This window comes from Equus przewalskii, chromosome 26, assembly GCF_037783145.1.
Source record: "Equus przewalskii isolate Varuska chromosome 26, EquPr2, whole genome shotgun sequence".
Classification (NCBI taxonomy): Eukaryota; Metazoa; Chordata; class Mammalia; order Perissodactyla; family Equidae; genus Equus; species Equus przewalskii.
The window spans coordinates 19,148,257-19,170,107 of NC_091856.1; the positions used below are offsets into that span (position 1 = coordinate 19,148,257).

At 47.4% G+C, this 21,851-nt stretch overlaps 1 long non-coding RNA gene across 1 annotated transcript; it reads left to right on the top strand.

The window, feature by feature from the left end:
* The first annotated feature begins 8,573 nt into the window (after positions 1–8,573).
* On the top strand, positions 8,574–16,729 carry LOC139079582 (uncharacterized). Its single transcript, XR_011533307.1, has 3 exons — positions 8,574–8,694; positions 14,436–14,576; positions 15,230–16,729. It is a non-coding gene; the product is annotated as an uncharacterized lncRNA (long non-coding RNA).
* Positions 16,730–21,851: the final 5,122 nt, after the last annotated feature.

Here is a 21,851-nt window from a genome sequence, read left to right on the forward strand (position 1 = left end):
GATGCCTAAGCTCAGAACGGAAACGCCCTCACTTCCACCACATTCTGTTGGCAAAGCAAGTCACAAGACCCGTCCCGATTCAAGGCACTGGGAGAGGGGAGGAGACCCCACATCTTGATGGCAGGAATTGCAAAGTCACATCGCAAGGGCGTGGACACAGGCAGGGGGACAACTGGGACTATTTTTGCAATCAATCTGCACATAACAGGCTGTAGGGGGTTGAACAGTGTCAATCACCAAATTTGTGTCATTCACCACTCAGAACTTCAGAAAATGACCTTATTTGCAACAAGGGTCTTCGCAGATGTGGTTAGGTTACGGATCTGGAGTTGAGATCCTCCTGGATATAAGGTGGGCCCTAAATCCAAGGACTGTTGTCCTTGTAAGAGAGAGAAGAGGGAGATTTGACACACAGAGACACATGGAAGAAGGTCACGTGAACACAGAGGTGGGTTAAGCTGCCAGAAGCCACGTAACAGCACGGATTGCCAGCAGCCACCAGAAGCTGGGAGAGGGGCATGGGGTGGGGGCTCCCTCAGAGCGTCCAGAAGAAACCGACCCTGCCAATGCCTCGATTTTGCACTTCTGGCCTCCAAACAGTGCGAGAATAAAGTTCTGTCATTTTAAGCCGCTCGGTTTGTGGCAGTCCTAGGAAACGCATATACATCGTTAATAACAGTTATTTAAAGTTGCCGTCTTTCAAGTGTTACATTGTTTCACTCTCCCCATTTTAGAGATGGGAAAAGTGAAGTGAAAAGAGGCAGATGACTCGCTCAGGGTCCTAAGCTAAGACAGAGGATGGAGGGACTCAGCATCTCACACTTAGATGCGCACGGGACTCTCCCTGGCACCTGTTAAAATGCAGCTCTCAGATGTACATCTGAGCCCCACCTGAATCCCCCCGGGGGCCTTCCAGCGCTGTGGTCCCCGGGCCCGAACCTGACCCGACCCTGGCACTGAAGACCCAGATTCACTACTCAGATCCTGAGTCCTGCCCCACTAGCGCGTCACTCTGTGACCTCAGGGCAAGGGACCGAATTGCTTCACTTTTCATGTGTGAGTAAACCCAGGAGGATAGTTCCTGCCCACCTCAGCTTAAATGAGGCGACGGGAGGAGGAGCTGGACCAGCAGCTCCAGGCCCGTGGAAGATTTTGGACAATTTCCCTTTCTCTGGGTCTCAGTCTCATATTCATAGATGCAGTATGGCCCCACGATTAAGGGCAAAACACAGGGCCTTAGAGTCAGACTGACCATGGATGCAACCCCAACTTAGCAAGCCTCAGTGTCCACATCTATAAAATGGACCTACCTTCCCCGTGTGGTCATTTTGAGGACTCGGTGAGATAATGCACATACTGTGCTCAGCACAGTGTCCCTCCACGTGGCTATTCCTCAAAAAATGCCGTAGAAATATAATACTGATTAATTTAGTTTTTTATACTTTTACTAATATTGCTAAATCAAAATGAGATCATGAACTCAGAAGCACTCCATCCGCTCTAAAGACAGCAAAGATAAATGGTGCCGGGGTAAGAGAGGGGAATGCGTATTCGCCCTTTTGACGACTCCTGTCAGAAAGCTGCTAGGAAGGAGGTGGCCTAGGGCCCAGCACTGAGCTGATAGGCCGGGTCCTAGAAGCGGGGCTCGGGCCCCGGTTTCCGGTTCCCCTGGCCCCCGCTCTAGAAGGGGAGTTAGACAATTACTAGACCCTGACGTGGGTGCTCAGACAGAGGGGCCAACGCAGCACAGAGGGGGCCCCAGCCCAACGCGAGGGCTGGAGATCAGGAAAGCCTTGCTGGCGCGGTCCATGCCTGAGCTGAGTCTTACAGGAGAAGGCAGGCGGAGGAGTTGGAGGGGACAGTCGGCGATGGAAGCCTAACTTCGTCACGCATCTGCAAGAATGTGTGGGACTCAGCTGCATCAAGAGGGAGAAATACAAACCTGACCCAGCTCGTTGTTTCTTTTGCAGAAACCCCATTCAACCAAAAAACTTCAGAAAAAGATACTCCGCCTCTGTCGCGATCAGGGAATGGCAGACGAAAACAACCAGATGCCATGTCACACCGATCCGATTGGCAAAAATCAAACTATCTGACATTATCAAGTGTTGGCAAGACTATGGTGCCAGAGAAACCCGCCCACAGGGCTGGGGGTGGGGTATAAATGGACATGACCACTGTGGAAAGTATTGGAAATATCAAGCAGACTCGAAGACATGACAAATCTATAGCCCAGCAGCTCTGCAGCTTCATGTAGTCCCTGGAGGAACCATCGCACGTTTATATCAAAGGTGTGTCGGTTAGCTTCTGCTGTGTGACGAACCACCCCAGAAGGCAGTGCCTTAAACAACAATCATTCTTTGACCTCACCCTTCTGTGGGGCAGCTGGGCAGTTCCTCTGGTCTGGACCAGCTTGACTGACCTCTGCTGGGCTGGTTCAAGTAGGAATGGTCCGTGGGAGTGTGAGCTGGCAGCTGGGTGACCTAGGATGGCTTCACTCACCTGTCTGTCGGTTCGCTGGCTGTTGGCTGAGGTGAACAGAGCCTTTGGGCCACATGCCTCTTGTTCTCCAGCTCCGGGCCGTGGCCCTAAAAAATGGGTGCTATGATCACACTTGCTGGTGCAAGATGAACTAATAACACGGGTTAGGAAGAGGCAGGCTTAGAGGCATTCTTCTTCTTTTTAAAAATAATGGCTTTATTGAAGCATTATTCACGGACCGTACAATTCACCCGCTTAGGCTTAACAATTCAGTAGTTTTAAATATATTCACAGAATTGTGAAATCATCACCACAATCAATTTTAGAACATAGTCAATCACCCCAAAAAGAATCTCCAGGGGCTGGCCTGGTGGCACAGCGGTTAAGTCCTCACGTTCTGCTTTGGCGGCCTGGGGTTTGTTGGTTCAGATCCCAAGTGTGGACATGGCACCGCTTGGCAAGCCATGCTGTGGCAGGCATCCCACGTATAAAGTAGAGGAAGATGGGCACGGATGTTAGCTCAGGGCCAGTCTTCCTCAGCAAAAGAGGAGGAGTGGCAGTAGTTAGCTCAGGGCTAATATTCCTCAAAAAAAAAGAATCTCCATACCCTTTAGCCATCAGTCCCCCAACCCCCCAACCACCTGAGCCCTACGTAACCACGAAGCTACTTTCTGTCTCCATAGATTTGCTATTTCTGGCCATTTCGTATAAATGGATCATACGATAGCTGGCGCTTGGTGACTGGCTTCTTTCACTTAGCCTATGTTTTTAAGGTGCCTCCACGTAATAGTATATATTAGTACCTCATTCCTTTTTTACGGCTGAATAATATTCCATCGTGTGGATATACCACATTTTGTTTATCCGTGCATCAGTTGCTGCACATTTGGTTTGTTTCCACCTTTGGGCTCTTATGAATACCGCTGCCGTGAACGTTCACGTACAGGATTTTGTGTGGCCACATGTTTTCATTTCTCTTAGGAGTAGAACTTCGGGGTCATATGGTAACCCTATGTCTAACCTTTTGAGAAACTGCTAGGTTGTTTCCCAAGGTGGCTGCACTAAACTTAGAGTTTCATGGCCCTCAAGAGTCCATCAGCCTTTGGGGGCCTTCTAAGCTAACGTCTGCTCGGGTAACTTCTAGGTCCTTCTCAGCTGTCCTTGTTTTGTTTCTTGGCTGGCTTTTTCCACCAGGCTTCAGATGTCATGTGGCTTCAGGCTCAGTGAAGGGAACGTGTTTGGACAGCTCTGACTGTGCCTCCTGCTGGCCTCTGAGGCCACAATGGGATTTATGGCCTCCCCTACACGCTCTCATCGGGCTCCTGGGGAATCTTTCTGTTCCCGGTTCTATTTCATGCCTGTTCCCCCTGCTGTAGAGGCTTCCATACCCACCTGCTCCAGCAGCCACGGGAGAAGGGCCTGGAGATCATCCGACCAGCCCCGACTTCTTGCTCGGGACTGAGGCAGGATGGGGGTGGTTGCGGCAGTGTCCTGGATCAGAAAATAAGTTGGTGGCAGAATTGAAACAGAAACCCAAGATTTTTCCTTGTTATAGAAGTAACGCACGCTCAGCGTATAAAAATTAGAAAATAGGGGCTGGCCCCGTGGCCGAGCGGTTAAGTTCGCGCGCTCCGCTGCAGGCGGCCCAGTGTTTCGTTGGTTCGAATCCTGGGCGCGGACATGGCACTGCTCGTCAGACCACGCTGAGGCAGCGTCCCACATGCCACAACTGGAAGAACCCACAACGAAGAATACACAACTATGTACTGGGGGGCTTTGGGGAGAAAAAGGAAAAAATAAAATCTTTAAAAAAAAAAAAAATTAGAAAACAGATCTAACTCCGAAACAATAAAAACACATTTTTTAGAAAGATCACTCATAATTTTTCTACGTACAAAGAACTCATGTTAACATTTTGGTTTATAACTTTTATTTAATATTTATTTACTATTTTAATTATTCATTCATTTATTCATTAAATGTTTATAGAGTTTCTACCAATTGCCAAGTGCTTTACTAAACCCTGGAGACACTTTTTTTTGTACGTGTATGTGTGTAGATGTGTATACATCTTTCTCTACAAAAAACAGGAGCATCCGATATATGTTCTTGATCGTTTGAATTTCTCAATCATTTCAAAAATATGTTGTAAATCTCTTTCTATGGCAAAACAGATAAATCTACATTATCCTTCTTTGTTTTGTTTTAAATATTGGCACCTGGACTAACATCTGTTGCCCATCTTTTTTTTCTTTTCTTCTTCTTCTTCTCCCGAAGCCCCCCAGTACATAGTTGTATATTTTAGTTGTGGGTCCTTCTAGTTGTGGCATGTGGGACGCCACCTCAGCGTGGCCTGATGAGCGGTGCCATATCTGCACCCAGGATCCGAACCGGCAAAACCCTGGACTGCAGAAGCAGAATACGTGAACTTGACCACTCGGCCACAGGGCCAGCCCTACATTATCATTCTTAATGACTCCAGAGAATATGCCATGACTCATTTAAGCAATCCCCTATTCTTGTACACTTAGATTATTTTTAACTTTCCCCTATTGTCAACATAGCTATCATAATCTCTTTATCTTCAGATATGTGTAGAAATGTAACTGCTGGGTCAAAAGGCATATTCTTTTTTTTAAGGCCGTTCTTGGTACATTTTGCCAATTCTCCCCCCGAAAAGGCTGCACAAGGACAGCCTCCCAGGAGCAGGGTCTGAGAGCGCCCGTTACCCAACCCTCAAGAACATTCTGCAAAGCTCTAGGGAATTTATTCTTTTTATTTTCCCACGTGAAAGGTAAAAAATGGTTTTGTTAGTTTCCTAGGGCTGTTCTTACAAAGTGCCACAAATTATGTGGCTGAAAATAACAGAAATTTATTGTCTCGCAGTTCTGGAGGCTACTGTCAAAATCGAGCGTTGGGAGGACTGCCCCCTCCTCGCCCCGAAAGCTTTAGGGAACCCCTGCCTCCTCCTGGCTTCCGGCAGTTCCAAGGCGATCTGTGGCCTTCCTTGGCTTGCACTGTGTATCTCCAGTCTCTGCCTTCATTGTCACCTGGCTTTCTCCCTATGCTTCTGTCTCCACATGGTCATCTTATTATAAGGACACCCGTCATATTGGGTTAGGAACCCACCCGACTCCAGTATGACCTCATCTTAACTAACTACACCTGCAATGACCTTATTTCCAAACAAGGTGGGATTCTGAAGTACTGGGGGTTAGGGTTTCAACATACCTTCTTTTTGGATGGGGGAGCACCACTCAAGCCATAACAATGATATTACATACTTTAATTTCTATTTTTGAATTACTGGTAAGATTGAGTACTTTTCCACATGTACCTTAGGTCAATTTTCTACAGGGCAGTTTGTCTTTTCCTGCTTTATAGACTTCTTTATATGATAAAATATTCAGGGGCTGGCCCCATGGCCAAGTGTTTAAGTTTGTGCGTTCCGCCTTGGCGGCCTGGGGTTTGCCAGTTCAGATCCTGGGCTCTGACCTACACACCACTCATCAAGCCATGCTGTGGTGTCGTCCCACATAGAAGAACTAGAAGGACTTACAACGAGGGTATACAACTACGTGGTGGGGCTTTGAGGAGAAAAAAAAAGAGGAAGATTGGCAACAGATGTTAGCTCAGGGCTAATCTTCCTTACCAAAAAAAAAAAAAAATCATACTTAAACCCCAGGTTTATTTTTCTCTTTTACTGAACTTCAAACATGCAAGATCTGTCCAGACTTTGGTGGGTTTGTAAAATTGCCAGAGTGTGTGGCTTGCTCTGGGTGCAGCCCTCCGCCCACTGACCTGGTGACAGAGTCCTCTCCTAAGAGCCTGGCTGGAGGACAATGTGACTTTTGTGGCTTCTGTGTTAGCCAGGATAGGCTAGATTGTGCCACATAAAAAAGAACGACCCCAGAAACCTTGGCGGGTCACAGCACAAAGGTTTGTTTCTTGCTCAGACCACGTGTCCACCACAGGTTGGCCAAGACTCTGCCCACATCCTTACTCCAAGATCCAGGCTCCTATCTGGGACATTGGGGTCAGGAAAACAGAAACCACGCTGTTGTTTTAATGGAGAGAATTTGATCCAGGGGATTGTCTTAATGCGTACTCAAGGACGGACAAGTCAAAGAGAACAGTGAGGCAACGCAGAGAGAGTCCTGCAGGGTGCAAAGACCAGCCCAGGGCTGGGGGAGCAGAGGACAGCGGTTGGGGCTGTCAGAGCCTGGCGGCTGGAGGCAGGGCTGCACAGAGCTGGCGCCCAGACCTCTGGGGAGGGAAGCTGCTGCTGGCACCCTGGGGGGTGCACGGGGGCTGGCTGTGGGAGCCTGAACACCTGGAAACTGGACCCAGCTGTTAGCTCAGGGCCAAGGGCTGTTGCTATGGCAGCACTGACAGGAACAGCAGGCAAACAGCGAGCAAGAAAGACCCTTCTCCCTTCCTCCAGCCTTGCGGCCTCACTCCACGGCCCACTAACATTGTCTTCGTTCCGGCGGTATAAACAGAATACCACTAACTGGGTGCCTTGAGCCACAGAAATCGACTTCTCGCAGTTCAGAGGCTGGAGGTGTGAGACTGGGGTCAGCATAGCCTGTTCTTTTTTTGCTTTTGAGGAAGATTGGGCTTGAGCTAACATCTGCTGCCGATCCTTCTCTTTTTGCTGAGGAAGACTGGCCCTGAGCTAACATCCATGCTCATCTTCCTCTACTTTCTGTGTGGGACACCTACCACAGCATGGCTTGCCAAGTGGTGCCATGTCTGCACCCGGGATCTGAACCAGGGAACCCCAGGCCGCTGAAGTGGAACATGCACACTTAACCATTGCACCCGGCCAACCACCAGGCCAGCCCCAGCGTAGCCAGTTCTTGCTGAAGGCTGCCTTCCTGCTGTGTCCTCACATGGCAGAGAGAGAAATCTCACTTCTTCCTCTTTTTTATAAGGAGGCCTCACCCCCACGGTCTAATATAACCCTAATTGCCTCCCAAAGGCCCCACCAGCAAATAGCATCGTATTAGGGTTTCAACATATGAATCTCGGGGAGGACACAAACATTCAATGACAAATGGCAAAACCAGAGGGAACGACTAGCAAAGGTAGCCCGCGTTACAGAGCAGAGGAGAGAAGGCCGGGAAGCGGCACAGCCAGCCTTACGGTGGAGCGAAAAAGGAGCACGCCCTCCTCTGAAAGCATCTTGCAGAAGTGATACCACAGCCCCGGGCCAGAGCCAGTCATGGGACCAAGCCCTCACATCCCTGGGGCCGGAGAGGAATGTTGTCCTGCACGAAGGGCCATCCAATACTGCGGACAACAAACACAAAACAGTCCAGCAGGCTTTCAATTCACCTCCCCGATTCCAGCAGGCTTCGGCTCCGATGGGGTCTTCCGCCCTTGCTCAGCGGGTGCTTCTAACGGTCCAAAGCCTCGTTATCCAAGGTGTGGTCCAGCTGCATCCCCTGGCAGCTCCCTAGAAATGCAGAATCTCAGCCGCACCCCAGACCTGCTGAATCAGAATCTGCATTTTAACAAGGTCCCCAGGTTTGAGAGGTTCTTTATGGCATGCCGCACCTGGTGGTCTCTCTGCACTGCAAGGAGAGTATACCTTGAGTTTAAGCCCGGGTAGGCTTTGTTTTTTTTTTTTTTTAAAGATTGGCATCTGAGCTAACAACTATTGCCAATCTTTTTTTCTTTCTCCCCAAATCCCCCCAATACATAGTTGTATATTTCATTTGTGGGTCCTTCTGGTTGTGGCATGTGGGATGCCGCCTCAGCGTGGCCTGATGAACAGTGCCATGTCCACACCCAGGATCCGAACCCGGGAAACCCTGGGCCACCGAAGCAGAGTGCGCGAACTTAGCCACTCGGCCATGGGGCTGGCCCCAGCCTGGGTAGGTTTTGCCCAATCCACCTGCACCAGCAGCCTTGAATTAGCGTCAGTTCCTCTCAGAGTCTGCCCTTAATTTGAGTCCATCTTAGTTTCCCACATCAGTTGGAACTTCCTTTTTCTTTTTTTCTGCCTCGTCGTAAAGATTTAGTAAGAAGTTGGGAGGGACTACAATAGGAGTTGCTAGTCAGTTGCCGTTTCTTTGCAATTTCTTGACTCCCAGTCCACGGCAGATGAGGAAGAGGAGCAGGGCCAGCGAGCAGGGCCAGGGCTGGGGGAGCCGAGGGCGGCGCCCAGGATGCAAGCTGTGCAGAGGTTCACGCATGAGCCTGAGAGTGAGTGTCCCCTTAAATTCTGTCCCAAGTGCTTTGCTTGCCTGGCCCTAGTCCCCGCCCTCTGGGCACGGATGTCATTTCAGACAAAATCCCCCAGAGGGCAGCTCCAAGCTGATCCTGCGGGGGACCCTGAGGTGGGTGTAAGTCACACTTCACAGTTTTCCTGATTGGAGACTGGGTATCTGGGCCAGGGGTCTGACTCCCTCACGCCTCAGTCACTGGTGAAACGCACCCTGGGGGTGGGGAGGATGTAAATTCCCAAGGACATCCTAAAAAGTGCCAGGAATGTTGGATGTTGACTGTCTCGAGGGAAATCACAGATAAGGACGGGTGTGGAGCGCAGAGACAGTAAGAAGGGTTCTGGGGCGGCATTCATGATCTGTCTCACCAATGTTTGTTGAGTGAATGAATGAAGGAAGAAATTTATGAGTGAATTGACAATTGAAGAAATGAATGAATGCACTAAAAGTTGAGGATGCTCATAAAAATCCCGCCCTTCAACCAACTCCATCCAAGCTCCCACCCCACTCAGCCTACGGAGCTGACGTTTATTTAGTGCTGAGTGAGTGGCAAGCATGGGCATGGATGTTCTTATAGCGAAGTCTACCTTCGCCTCACCGGGACATTTCCCATCACTGGTGGATTCACAGAATGCCCACTGACACGATCCAAATGCTGGTGGACATTACAATCCAAAAGAGAGCAAGGCAGCGTCCTTCGCTTCCCTGGGAGCACTCCCTGAGGGAGAGGAAGGAAATGAGGAATGTAGTCACTGGCTTATGAGCACCGGGGCCGGTGGGATCTTACCCTCCCAGGCCCTCCAAACTGTCTGTTGACTAGGGCTCCCGAAAGCAGCCCAGCATATTGGATCACCATTTAAACCCTGTCACATCTCCCTGCTGACCTTCATTCCATAATGTTTATTCATTTGATGGCTCAGAATAATTGTCTCAGTCCCCAGCTTCGGAGACTGGCAGAGCACAGCAGGACATAATTCCTTCCTTTGCCTGGCTCTCCTGCTGCCAGGGGAGAAGTAGCGTACCATCAATTGTGGGGACAACGTGAGACACTCAAGCACTTTACCAGCACACCCCCTTTCACACCAAAACCACCTTTGCTGCCTACACGCTGTTCCATCAAGGGCATCATCATTGTCCTAGTGACCCAGGCTTAAGACCGAGGGCCATCTATTAATTCATTCAAACTCTTACTGAGCACCTGCTTTGGGCCCAGCTTTGTGCTAAGCCCTGATCCTGCCCTTTAGTTGTATGATAGAGGACCAGTACATGAGTGCCTGGGCAGTGCTGAGCATAGACAAAGCTCTAAATAAATGCCTGTTAGATGCACCAATGGATGGATGGAGCCATGGGTAGATGGAAGAATGGATGGATGGGTGGATGGATGGATGGGTAGATGGGTGGATGGATAGATGGATGGGTGGGTGGATGAATAGGATGGTGTAATCTGTTGGTTATGTCTCCTCAGTATCCTGTACACAATTCCTGTGATAAGATAGATAGATGGATGGATGGATAGATGGGTGGATGGGTGGGTGGGTGGATGGATGGATGGATGGGTGGATTAATGGATTGGTAGATGGGTGGATGGGTTAATGGGTGGATGGGTAGTTGGGTGGATAGATGGACGGATGGGTGGATGGGTGGATGGATGGATGGATGGATGGATGGATGAATGGATGGGTAGATGGGTGGATGGATGGGTGGATGGGTGGGTGGATGGGTGGATGAATGGGATGGTAGAATCTGTTGGTTGTGTCTCCTCAGTATCCTGTGTACAACTCCTGTGATTAGATAGATAAATGGATCGATGGATAGAAGGGTGGGTGGATGGATGGGTGGATGGATGGGTAGATGGGCAGACAGACGGGTGGATGAATGGGATGATAGAATGTGTTGGTCATGTCTCCTCAGTATTCTGTACACGTTCCCTGTGATTAATGGGGCTGAACTTGGTCCCTCACACTCTCCACCCCAACCATGTGTCCCAGGCCTAGCTAAGCAGACTATCCTAAACTTCTGGCCACAGAAATTGGTTTTAGGCAAGGACACGTGACACGAACCAGATCAGAGTCCTCTCTGGGCTTTTTGGTGGGCGCCAGCAATAAGCCTCTTTTCCCTGGGTTGTTAAGCTGCTGGGATGTTGGTTTAAGGCTACTGGGGGCTCTTTCACTTGCCACAAACATAGAGCCTGCCTGAAGGATGGGAAGATGAGAAGTGGGAGAAGGGAAAAAGAAAAAGAGGGAAAGAGGAGGAGGAAGACAGACACTTGGAAACATAATTTAAGCCCCCGGTATGGGACGTTAGTTGAATTCTTGGGCTGTCCAGGTACATGAGCCAATGAATTCCCGTTCTCTAACTGAAGACACCTCGAGTTGTATTTCTTTACTTGTAACCAAGAGAATCTTGTCAGTGCAGAGTGAAGGAGTGAACTGAGGAGTGAATGCATGATTGAATGAACAAATGAGCTCCATAAATATCCAACGAGTCAGTGTTTTTTCCTCCCTTGAGAGCTAGACCTGCAAATATCAGGATTTAATTAGATGCTCCTGCTTTCCACTGGGGCCTATCTGATTGCTTCTATTACATTGGTGTTGAATCTAACTCTTGAAATGTAAATGAAAAGTGAAAAGGCGAAAACAGCCCACTAAAATTAATGAATTTCTGGGGCAGGCGTTCAACGCTGGCTGCAGAGTCCAGACTCTAGGAGTTATTATAAGAGGAGGACTGAAACTAAGACCAATAAAATTTAAAACTCCCCCAAAGGCTTCTTTCCGACCCTCCCACCTCCGTTCAAGCCAAAGTATTGGAAGCAGGTGGACATGCAAATCTGACCATACATACGTAGCCTCCTCCCATCTTCCAGAACTTTCTCTCCATCCAGAACTTTTCAAGGGCTCCTCAATGACGGACAACAAGCACAGCCTGAGGGTTCATGAAAGGCTTCCCAGGTGAGGTGGTACCTGAGCTGCATCTTGTGGATGGGGAAGGATCCAGGTCCAGAAAGGTGGGAAGGGCTTCATAGACATGGAAACAGCACAAGCAAAGCCACTGAATGGTATGTTCTGGGCAAGTATAGGCAGTGGGAATGGCCAGAGATGAAGCTGGAGAAGCTGCAGAGGCTAGTTCATAAAATTCCTTGTACATCCAGAATTTGTGTGTTTCCTTAATTGTTTAAGTGTAATTTCCAGAATTTGGTGTTTCTCTAATTGTTTACATGGAACATACGTAACAGGAAATCCTGGGCTGCTTTTAAACAATACCAGTCACAGGTCCCCACGGCAGGTCCACTCAGGAGAGAATCTGTTGGAGTGGAGTCCCCGCTCTGACTTTGTATCAAGTGCCCCAGTGATCTGGACTCTCACTAAAGCTTGGAAACTGCTCCTCTAGCTGACGGGAGGGGGTAGCAGGTAAGACTGAGTCTGACTTCAGTAAGAGAAACCGAGCTGCAATTACTTAACCAAATAAAGATTTATTTTCCTCATGCAATAAGGAGCTAGATGGTCCTAGGTTACTGTGGCTGGTCCAGGCAGTCATCGAGAAAACCGGCTCCTTCTAGCTTCCTGCTCCACCGACCTCAACGGACGACTTTCACCTTCCTGGGTCAGCCTGATTCACCCTCCTCCAGGCATCAATCTGTGTGCCAGACAGAAAGAGGAAAGAGAACATGATGCTTTGTGCCAGTGGAATCCATCCCTTTTTATCAGGAAAACCATAGCTTCCTAGAAGCCCCACTCCATAGACTTCTGCTTACATCTCCTTGACCAAAACCTGGTCATAAAGCTTTAAGAGAGGCTAGAAAGTAAGATTTTTGACTGAACACATTATCACCCCAAGCAAAATTTGGATCTGCTAGAAAAGAAGGCAAGATTGGACAAAGGTTGGTAGGAAAGAGGTCGTGTAGGGGGCCCTGGAAGACCTTTCAGCAGGACAGACTTGTGGGTGGATGTCAGTCATCCTCACTGAAGAGCAGAGAATGGGCTGACGATGGACGAGGCAGAAGGGGAGGGACCAGCGGGGGGTTGTCACAGCCCTCCAGCGACAGATGATGACAATGATCTGCGCAAGGCTGTGGCTGTGTGCCTGGACTCGGGGAATATTTAGCAGATGAAATGGACAAGACATGATGGATTGCATGGGGTAAGAATGAGGGAATGGGCAGGATGAAAAAGAGAAAAGGAAGGCATCAAGGATGTCACCAAGGTTTCTGGCTTCAATCCCCAGAAGGATGATGCCATCCATAAAGGAGTTTGCAGCCACAGAGAGAGGAACACGTAGTTTAGAACAAGCTGTATTGTCCGGAAATATGAAATCTTAGCGTCTCAGGTGGGAGTTCAAACTCCAGGGCTGGATGTGATTGTCAAGGAGCATAAAGGAAGAAGGGCGGGGGACTGCAGAGCTTCCGTACCCCACACCGAGGCTGCTCAGATGGACGTAGAACCATTTTGAATTTTCCTTGAAACCTTTGGCCTGCAAAGAGTAGAAGCAGAATGGTCCAGCTTCCAAAGCCCCACCTTCTCTTTGGTCCAGGGAGCCGCTAAGTGGCTGCTCCCCGTTTTGGGAAACCGCCTAAGGTCTTGCCCTTCTCCAGACTGAAAAAAACAATTACTCGTAATAGCTAACACTGACTGAGTGCTGACGGAGCAACGTACTAAGCACATACGTCCGCTCGTTCAGTTCACGCAACTGTTCTCTTATCTCCGTTACACAAAGGGGGCAAGCAAGGCTCAGGAAATCAAATGACTTTCCCAAGGACACACAGCTAGTCAAGGTCAACCAGTAGGTGAACTCAAGTCTGACTCCAAGGTTCTAAATCTTAACCACTGTGCCGTACAACTTTCTCACCCTAAGCATTTTCTACCATGAATTCCACTTATTGATGTCCTCGTCTTACCCTCGATTGAACTGCAGCCCTTTGAGAGTAAAGGTTATCTTAGATCTTTTCTTAATAACTGCTGAAAAAAAGAATTAATGCAACCCCAAATTACGGCCCTAGGTTTCAGCGCAGACAGGCTCCGTGAACGTCATGGGTTCTTTCGTACCCCATCGACCCGACCGCACCCTTCGGGATCAGACTTAGTCCATTTTAGTGGAGAGACATTTGGGGAAATTCTGTGATTATCTTGCTTTCAGAGATGAGAAAAGGGGCAAAGGCCAGTTTGTTAATGAATCGCAAGTACAATTATGAGGTACGTGCACCCAGTCATTGCTGCTGATTCGAGCACAAGAATTTTAACTCTTAATGACGATAAATCCACTTTTCCTAAAGAAGGTAAAGCAGTTGAATAGATACAAATGGCTCCTGCTTCTAAAGGGAGTGTTTGGGGGCATTAAAAAGCCCCTGAGACGTGAGTCCCTGCACCACTTGGGCAGGACGGAACAGTGGGAGCAGACCCCATTTCTGATGATCGAAGCAGGCGGAAGGGAGAGGTCTTACAGGAAGACTGAAGTGTAGATTTTGTCTGAGGCTGCCGTGGAGCACATCCCACTTGCTCAGGTGACACCCTGCGACCTGCCTCAACCTGCTGGCTTCCCCCCGTCCTCCAGGACGACCCAGGCAGGTGTCTGGTCCATGAAGAGATACAAACATCACATCCGATACCAAGCACATCAACGCAGAGGAAGGATGTCTGAAGGCCAGAGGTTAAGGGGATTGAGGGGCTGGGCTGCTATTTTCTTTTTTTTCAGCTGCATATCCCAGATATATTTCTTTCCTTTCTTTAGGAGCTGAGTCTCTGTCCCCTTTGCCCATGTGATGAGTCTAGGAAGGGCTGGAAGACAGTCGTACACCGCATGACGACGGTTCGGTCAACGACAGATCGCATATACGATGGTGGTCCCATAAGATTAGGACCTACAGCCTGGGTGTGTAGTGGGCTGTACCATCTTGGTTTGTGCAAGTATGTTCTGATGTTCGCACAACAACAGAATCGCCAAACAATGCATTTCTCGGAATGTATCCTTGTTGTTAAGCAGCGCATGACTGTACACTCTTTCTTTTCTGTCCTGAATTCCTCCAGCTAACTCAGAGACTGACCTCCAGTCTCGTATGAATTAAACTCTGCTTTGCTCTTCAGAATATCCTTGTTACATTAATTTAGGGAGCATAATAAATCTGGAGTGAAATATGTCTGCTGCAAATGCTAATTTGCTCCATGAGAATATCAATTAGATCTCTGAGGCAGAGGAATTATGGCTGCTAAAGATCTCAAAGGTCATTCTTTGCCTGCTCCCAAGTGAGAGAATGAGTGGTTATCCGCTAGAGGGATCTGGGATGGAGAAGTAAAGAGACAAATATTTAATACCAAGGAAGTGCCGGGTGCTGTGTTTGGGACTGAAAACTCAGGAGTTTCAGTTTCCAGAAGCCTATCCAGAGATCATGATAATGATAATAATAATAACAATAACAATGATCGCATCTACGTATTGAGCAATTACCATGTAACAGATCAAACATTAGCTCATTTAATCCTTGCAACAGCTCTTGTCATGGGTACTATTATTCTTCTCATTTATAGGCGAGGAAATTGAGTGGCAGAGAATTTGAATAACTCTCCTGGCTTCTACTTCTGGCCAAACTGGAGAAACAGGGATCCGATTTACTCTGCTTCCTGAGACAACTGGAAAACCAAGCAACAGCCCTCAAGGTATTGGATGCTGGTCAACGAAGGACAGTGATCCCCGAGAGATGAGAAACAAATGAGGTAAGACTCTCACATGTTCCAGCTCACTGCCTGGAGGAAGTTTCCAGTCCACCGTGCAGATGGCGGGACGCCAGCCAAGCCCAGCAGCCTCCTTGAATTGAGGCTACAGAACTAGGAGTCCAAGGAAATCAAGGTGGCTAGAGTTTGCAGAGCAGGGCACCTGAGAGAAGAGAACTTGACAGAGAGAGAACTCTGGGGCCCTGCAAAGGGTCAATCACAAGTATTCAGTTTACTGACAAGAGCATGTGTCGCTGACGCCGGAGGAAGAACCACTCGAAAGAATTAGAGACAACATTGCTGAGAGCTCACACTGGGCTGGGAATAGTGCCGTTCCCAACAGCCGGAGTGGAAAACGCTCATAATTTGTGGGGCATGTGTTAAAGGCCTAGGAAGGGAACTGCCTCATGAGGGGAGAAAACTAACACTAATTACTAATACAGCAATACAGACTATACAGTAGCAATACAGTAATTAGTAATTACTAATACAGACTAATACTGCACTGATCACGTCAAACGAAACTTACAAGAAAGCCCTGAAGGGGCCACATTGCATCCAGATAACTGGACCACATGCTGAAAAACAGCTCAAAAATATATTTTAGAAATGTTTACCTATGACCTGGTCAGAGAAAATGTTGACATGGATGGGCTAAAGGTGTAAAAAGCTGGAAATGCATTTTATCATTTCTGGTTCTAAGTGTACTAAATTAAAATGGTCTCTATTCCAATGTATTTATTTGTTTGTTTAGTACAACAATGTCCAGCACACAGCAAGGTAAGATGTAAAATGTCTAGTATCCAATAAAAAAAACGTAGGCATGCAAAAGCAGCAAAATAAGGAGAAAAATCAATCAAATCTGACCCAGATGATAAAATTAGTAGATAAGGACATTAAAACAATCTTTACAACTTTATTTCATATGTTCTAGAAGCTAGAGGAAAGGTTAGATGTGTTAAGTAGATACAAGGAAGACTTAAAAAAAACCGAAACACCCAGATTGAAGTTCTAGAGATGAAAACTACAATGTCAGAGACAAAAATACGTCAGACGACCGTCATGTTAGATATCAGTGAAGATTAGTGAACTTGATGACTTATCAATAGAAACTGTCCAAAACTAAGCAAAGAAAACACAAACTAATCTATTCTGCAGAAAGTGGAGCAGTGGATTTCTGGGGATGAACCTTAAGTGGGGGGTGAGTAGGGGCACGAGGAAGATTTTGGAGGTGATGGACGTGTTCCTTATCTTGGTTGTGGTGATGGTTTCCCATGTGTTTACATACATCAAAACGTATAAAATTGTACACTTTGACTGCGTGTGGTTTATTTTGTGTCAATCATATCTCCATAAACCTGTTACAAAACCAGTTTCCAAAGGTCGTATGGCTAATAAATTGCAATCTGGCTTCAGATGCTACACATGGAAGCACGACTTCATGCTGCCAGGTGGGTATTATTATTCTCGTTTTATAGATGAAAGAGGAAGGATCAGAGACGACGTGACTTCTCCAAGGTCACACAGCTGGTTAGTGACGGAGCTAGAATTTATACCCATGTCTGTTTTCCTCCAAATCAAGTGCTCTTTCTGTCCCACTCTCTCAGTTTTTGCTGTTTCTTTGAAGTCTGTAGACACCATGCACCAGCCCTGCTCTCCCACGGGACTCTGGGCGCCCTCCTCCTCACTCCACCCTGTTCCTCCAGACACAAAGCCTGCCCCGGATCCCAGTCCTCGCCCAGGGACCATCACTCAGCTGCTTACCTTCTACACCTGGAAACACAGGAACAGATCAGTTTGTAAATGCCTAGAAGAGAACAAGGCTCCCAGTCGTTGCCACTGCATCTTTGTGGACACGAGAGCTTGCCGGGCGCTTGCAAAGCAGCCCCTGGCTGTTTTACAGAAATAAGCGCTCTGAATCCAGACGAAGAGACCAGCATGCAGGCGGCCCCGAGCACCCAGAGAGCCCTTTCTCCTCTCTCATCTCTTTACAACATCTCAGTGAGCTCGGTCTTCTCCACCCTCCTCCTTCCTCTTTTTAGAGGAGGCAATGGATGCTGAAATTGGTTATGAGGCATGAAAAAACATAGATAACTGAGCCTGCATTCAAACTCATCCTTGTTGGGGGAGGGGGGGCTGCTTTGAACTCTAGATCTCTTTGAGGTCACGGCAGAGTGAACGTCTGACCACTTTTTTTCAATATAAGCACGAACTTTATACAGTCAGAGCTGGGGGGAAAAAAACCCCACCAAAAAACAGCAAAGAAAAACCCAGCCACCTGAGTTCCTGGAGTAGGGGGGGAGCTGTCTGTTACAAAAGGGGTTCCAGCGGAGGCCAGATGGCTGCTGTCAAGACCCCTGCATGGGATGGGGGCTGACCCTGACAATTTCTGAGGCCCCTTCCCAATCTGGTGGTCTCTGAGTAACAGGGGTGCTAGAACACCGGTGCTGTTATATGTGAGCTTGGGGGTGAAGGGGGATTTGTGTCCTGTGCCCCGTCCTGCCTAATTCAGCATTTCTCGACCACTGGACTGTGTCTCCTTGTGTGGGGCAAAGCTTTAATCACTCGGGGAAGTTGTTTTTGTTACAACTGAGAAAAGACGCCGCTCCATCTTGTCTGTGGGGTGGGACACGAGATGCAGAGCGGAGCAGGGCACCCCTCTCCGGGCACCCCAAGGACACGCTGAGTGTTGATCTGAATTTTGTGACCTACAAATGTTGTGATATAAGACATATTAATTAAGCTTTCATTCTGTGTGCCAATTTTGGAATAATGAAATTCCCCTAAATCAAAAAAAAAAAAACCATGGTGGAAAGAAGGATTTCTAAACTGGAAGGGGCTGGGATGAACTGGATCCTAGGTTTATGCTGTTGATTCGTAGGGGCACCTGTTTAGCAGGTAAACTGAAAGGACCCGTTTTCCAGGGTCAGGGTCTGTCTTGAACCATATGAGATCTTCAGGAACTGTCCCGTGCGTTGCCCTGTTAGGAGATAAGAAGTGAAGGCAACATTAAGCCAGGTTCAGGGAGGCTGTCTTTTCTGGAACACAGGAGAACCTGGCCTCCAGAGCAGCACAGCCCAATAGAAATATAACATGAACTACACATAGAATTTTAACTTTTCTCGTAGCCATATTGAAAGACGTTAAATAAAACAGGTAAAGTTAATTTTGATACTATGTTTTATTTAACCCAATAGATCCACAATGTCATTTCAAAATGTCGTCAATAGAAAAAAATTATTTTTGAGATATTTTTACCTTCTTTCTTTTGTACTAAATTTTCAAAATCCCATGGGTGTTTTGTACTTAGAGTGCACCTCAATTCAGAACGGCCGCATTTCCAGTGCTCAAGAGCCCCGTGTGGCTAGTAGCTACTGCACTGGAGATCGCAGGGCTTGCACATCTAAGGGCGCTAAAGAGGTTGACCTGGTGAGGGGCATAGCGGCAGGGGGTGGCTTGTCCCAGGAAACAGTGTGATAACCAGCTCCTTTAAGGATGCTCTGAAATGTCCTCCCACTCTGACTGCTGTCGTCTAGTAATTACTGCTCCCTTTATGTGACTCTTTTAAGTCTGGATCCCTCCAAGTGGCCTGCCCCCAACTCCACCCGACAAGACTGAGAACCACTGGATATAACATGGGACAAGTCCCAAGTCAGTTAGTTATTTTTTCTGATAAACTCCCCGTGTGTAGAACGGTGATAAACATGAACGCCAAGAGGATAAATGAGACAGCTGACGTGAGTTGTGTAATTTGATTTTTCTTATGAAGGGCTAAAATTATATTCCTCGTGGGGCCAGCCCCGTGGCTGAGTGATTAAATTCGCGGGCTCTGCTGCAGGCTGCCCAGTGTTTCGCTGGTTTGGATCCTGGGCGTGGACGTAGCACTGCTCATCAAGCCACATTGAGGCAGCGTCCCACATGCCACAACTAGAAGGACCCACAACTAAAAATCCGCAACTATGTACTGGGGGGCTTTGGGGAGAAAAAGCAGGAGAGAAAAAAAAAAAAAGAAGATTGGCAACAGTTGTTTGCTCAGGTGCCAATCTTAAAAAAAAAAAAAAAAATTCTATTCCTCTGCTGTCTTGCTGGGTGTATGTCTGTGGATCATTATATTTCATCCTACCCTCAAAGCAGGCATCTGAACTTAAAGCAAGCGAAAACAAACCTAAACAAACAGACAATCCCCAAAGGAACTACGTGTATTTGTTGAACCTCCAACAAACCAAAACCAAATATTTTTTTAAAGTTTAATTGAGAATTGAACCAATCCCCAAAAAACAACAACAGAACAGATGGAAGACCCAGGGAGTCACCTCCAACCCGTCTGATGGTTTTTCCGCCCCTCCTTTTACCCCAGGCACAGATCCCAGTTCAGGTTCTCTGAAGCCATCACAGGGCTCCTGTCGAGGATGAAAAACCAATGCGTTTGGCTCCAGGGGACGGATGGAGCCATCAGCCAAATCGTCATTATTTTCTTACGACGTGGATGCAGGTGCCATGGAGCTTGTGTGTTTATTTTATCGAATGTGCAAAAATGAATCATTTCAGAGGGACTTCCAAGCTGCCAGGACGGGGCAAGCTGTCCTCAGTCAACTACCACAACGTGTCCAGGTACTCTGATTGCGAACTTGCTTGGAGAAAATTACCCTGAGCGACAATCCGTTCAGCAGCCTGTTACACTCTGGCATGCTCTGAATCAGATTAATTTCCCTCTATTTGGATGATGGGCTATTACTCTGTACCTGGGCAAAGATACCAAACGCGGGTGTCGTAGAATATTTCACTCAATGCCATTTAATGAAGAGCAGTCAGAAAAGCTACACTCAATCTCCTTTGCTTGAACAACCAGTGGCACCCTCAAGGGCTAGACATTTGCAGGACTGGTCTATGGCGCTCTAGTGGAAAATTTCACAGGCTTGGGAGAGAGGCCAGACCCGGTTCATATCTAACTTTGCTCCTTACACTGTATCTCAGCTTTTCCATCAGCAAAACAGAGTTAGTCATGGCTACCCAACAGGAGACCAATTAAGGTCATCTAAGTCACTTCTAGGCCTATAGAAGGTGCTCAGTAAACACTTCCCCTTTCCGGTTGCCAAGCCCAAATTCCCCTCCCCAAATGATCTCTGAAGCCATTGCTGGGTGTTTTCCAAATGGGACAGCGGATGATGAACTGGTTGATCCTACACCAGTGACGGCCAGCTTTATTACAGCAACCCTAGAAATGCTCCCCACAGGCTGGTGGCCAATAATCCAACCACTGCCCCACTAGAGAATTTCTGCTCTTGTCCCTAAATTAGGGGTAAGATACGGTCAGCTCCTGTGACTGTAATGTCAGGCTGTTCTCGGAGGCAGAGCGATCAGAAAATAATGAGGAATTAATGAGAGCTGTTTGTGAAGATGTATATATTACTGATTAACTCCTCGGGAAAAAAACAAAATCTAGAAGTAAAATAGTTGGTTTCCAGAGCCGGCACATTTAAAAGACTTTTTGGGGCCAGCCCGGTGGTGTAGTGGCTAAGTTTGCATGCTCCACTTTGGTGGCCTGGGGTTCACCACTTCAAATCCTGGGCATAGACCTACACACTGTTCATCAAGCCATGCTGTGGTGGCATCCCACATGTAAAATAGTGGAGGATCGGTACAGATGTTAGCTCAGGGCCAATCTTCCTCACCAAAAAAAAAACCACAAAAAACCAAAAAACCAAAAACCCAACCCAACCCCAAACCAAAACAAAAATAAATAAATAAATAAGAGACTTTTAGAACATACTGTAAAGATGAGCTCAGGACTATGCTACCAGCAGTGGATGAAAGTGCCCCATTCCTCACAGCCTCATTAAAACCAAATATTCCCATGTTTCATGTTTTCTAATATGAAACATGAAATGGTATAATGCTTAATTTTAAGGCTTTCTTGGACATTTTTTCCATCTGTCTATTGGCCAGTTGTGTTTCTTCTTTTTTGGTCATGTTTTCAGCCTAATGTTCTTTGGAGGTTAAGTTTTTCCTTATTGGTTTATAAAAAAATCTTTGTAATATAGATATATTAATTCTTTATCATATATGTAACAACCGTTTAGGCTTTCTTCCCCCAGTGTGTCGTTTGACTCTTAAGGTTTATTCTTCTTTGAAGGTTTATTTTCAAAATTGTCTAAAGAGTAATGAGCAATCATTTGTGCATCCAGTAAACATTTGCTGAATGCCAGGTATACGCCAGGCTCAGCGCCAGGCATTGGCATTAGAAGAGGAGAAAAGCCCAAATTTCTGCCCTCTAAGAGATCATAGCCTCGTGGGGAACAGACAGTTTTAAAGAGTGCCATCCACAGAAGGTGATAGCTGCTATAGCCAGGCACTGGGGACCATGGGAGCAGAGTAAGGGCATCCTAACCCAGCTGGGGGATGAGGATGGAAAGGAGGGAAGGCTTCATGGAGGTGGTGA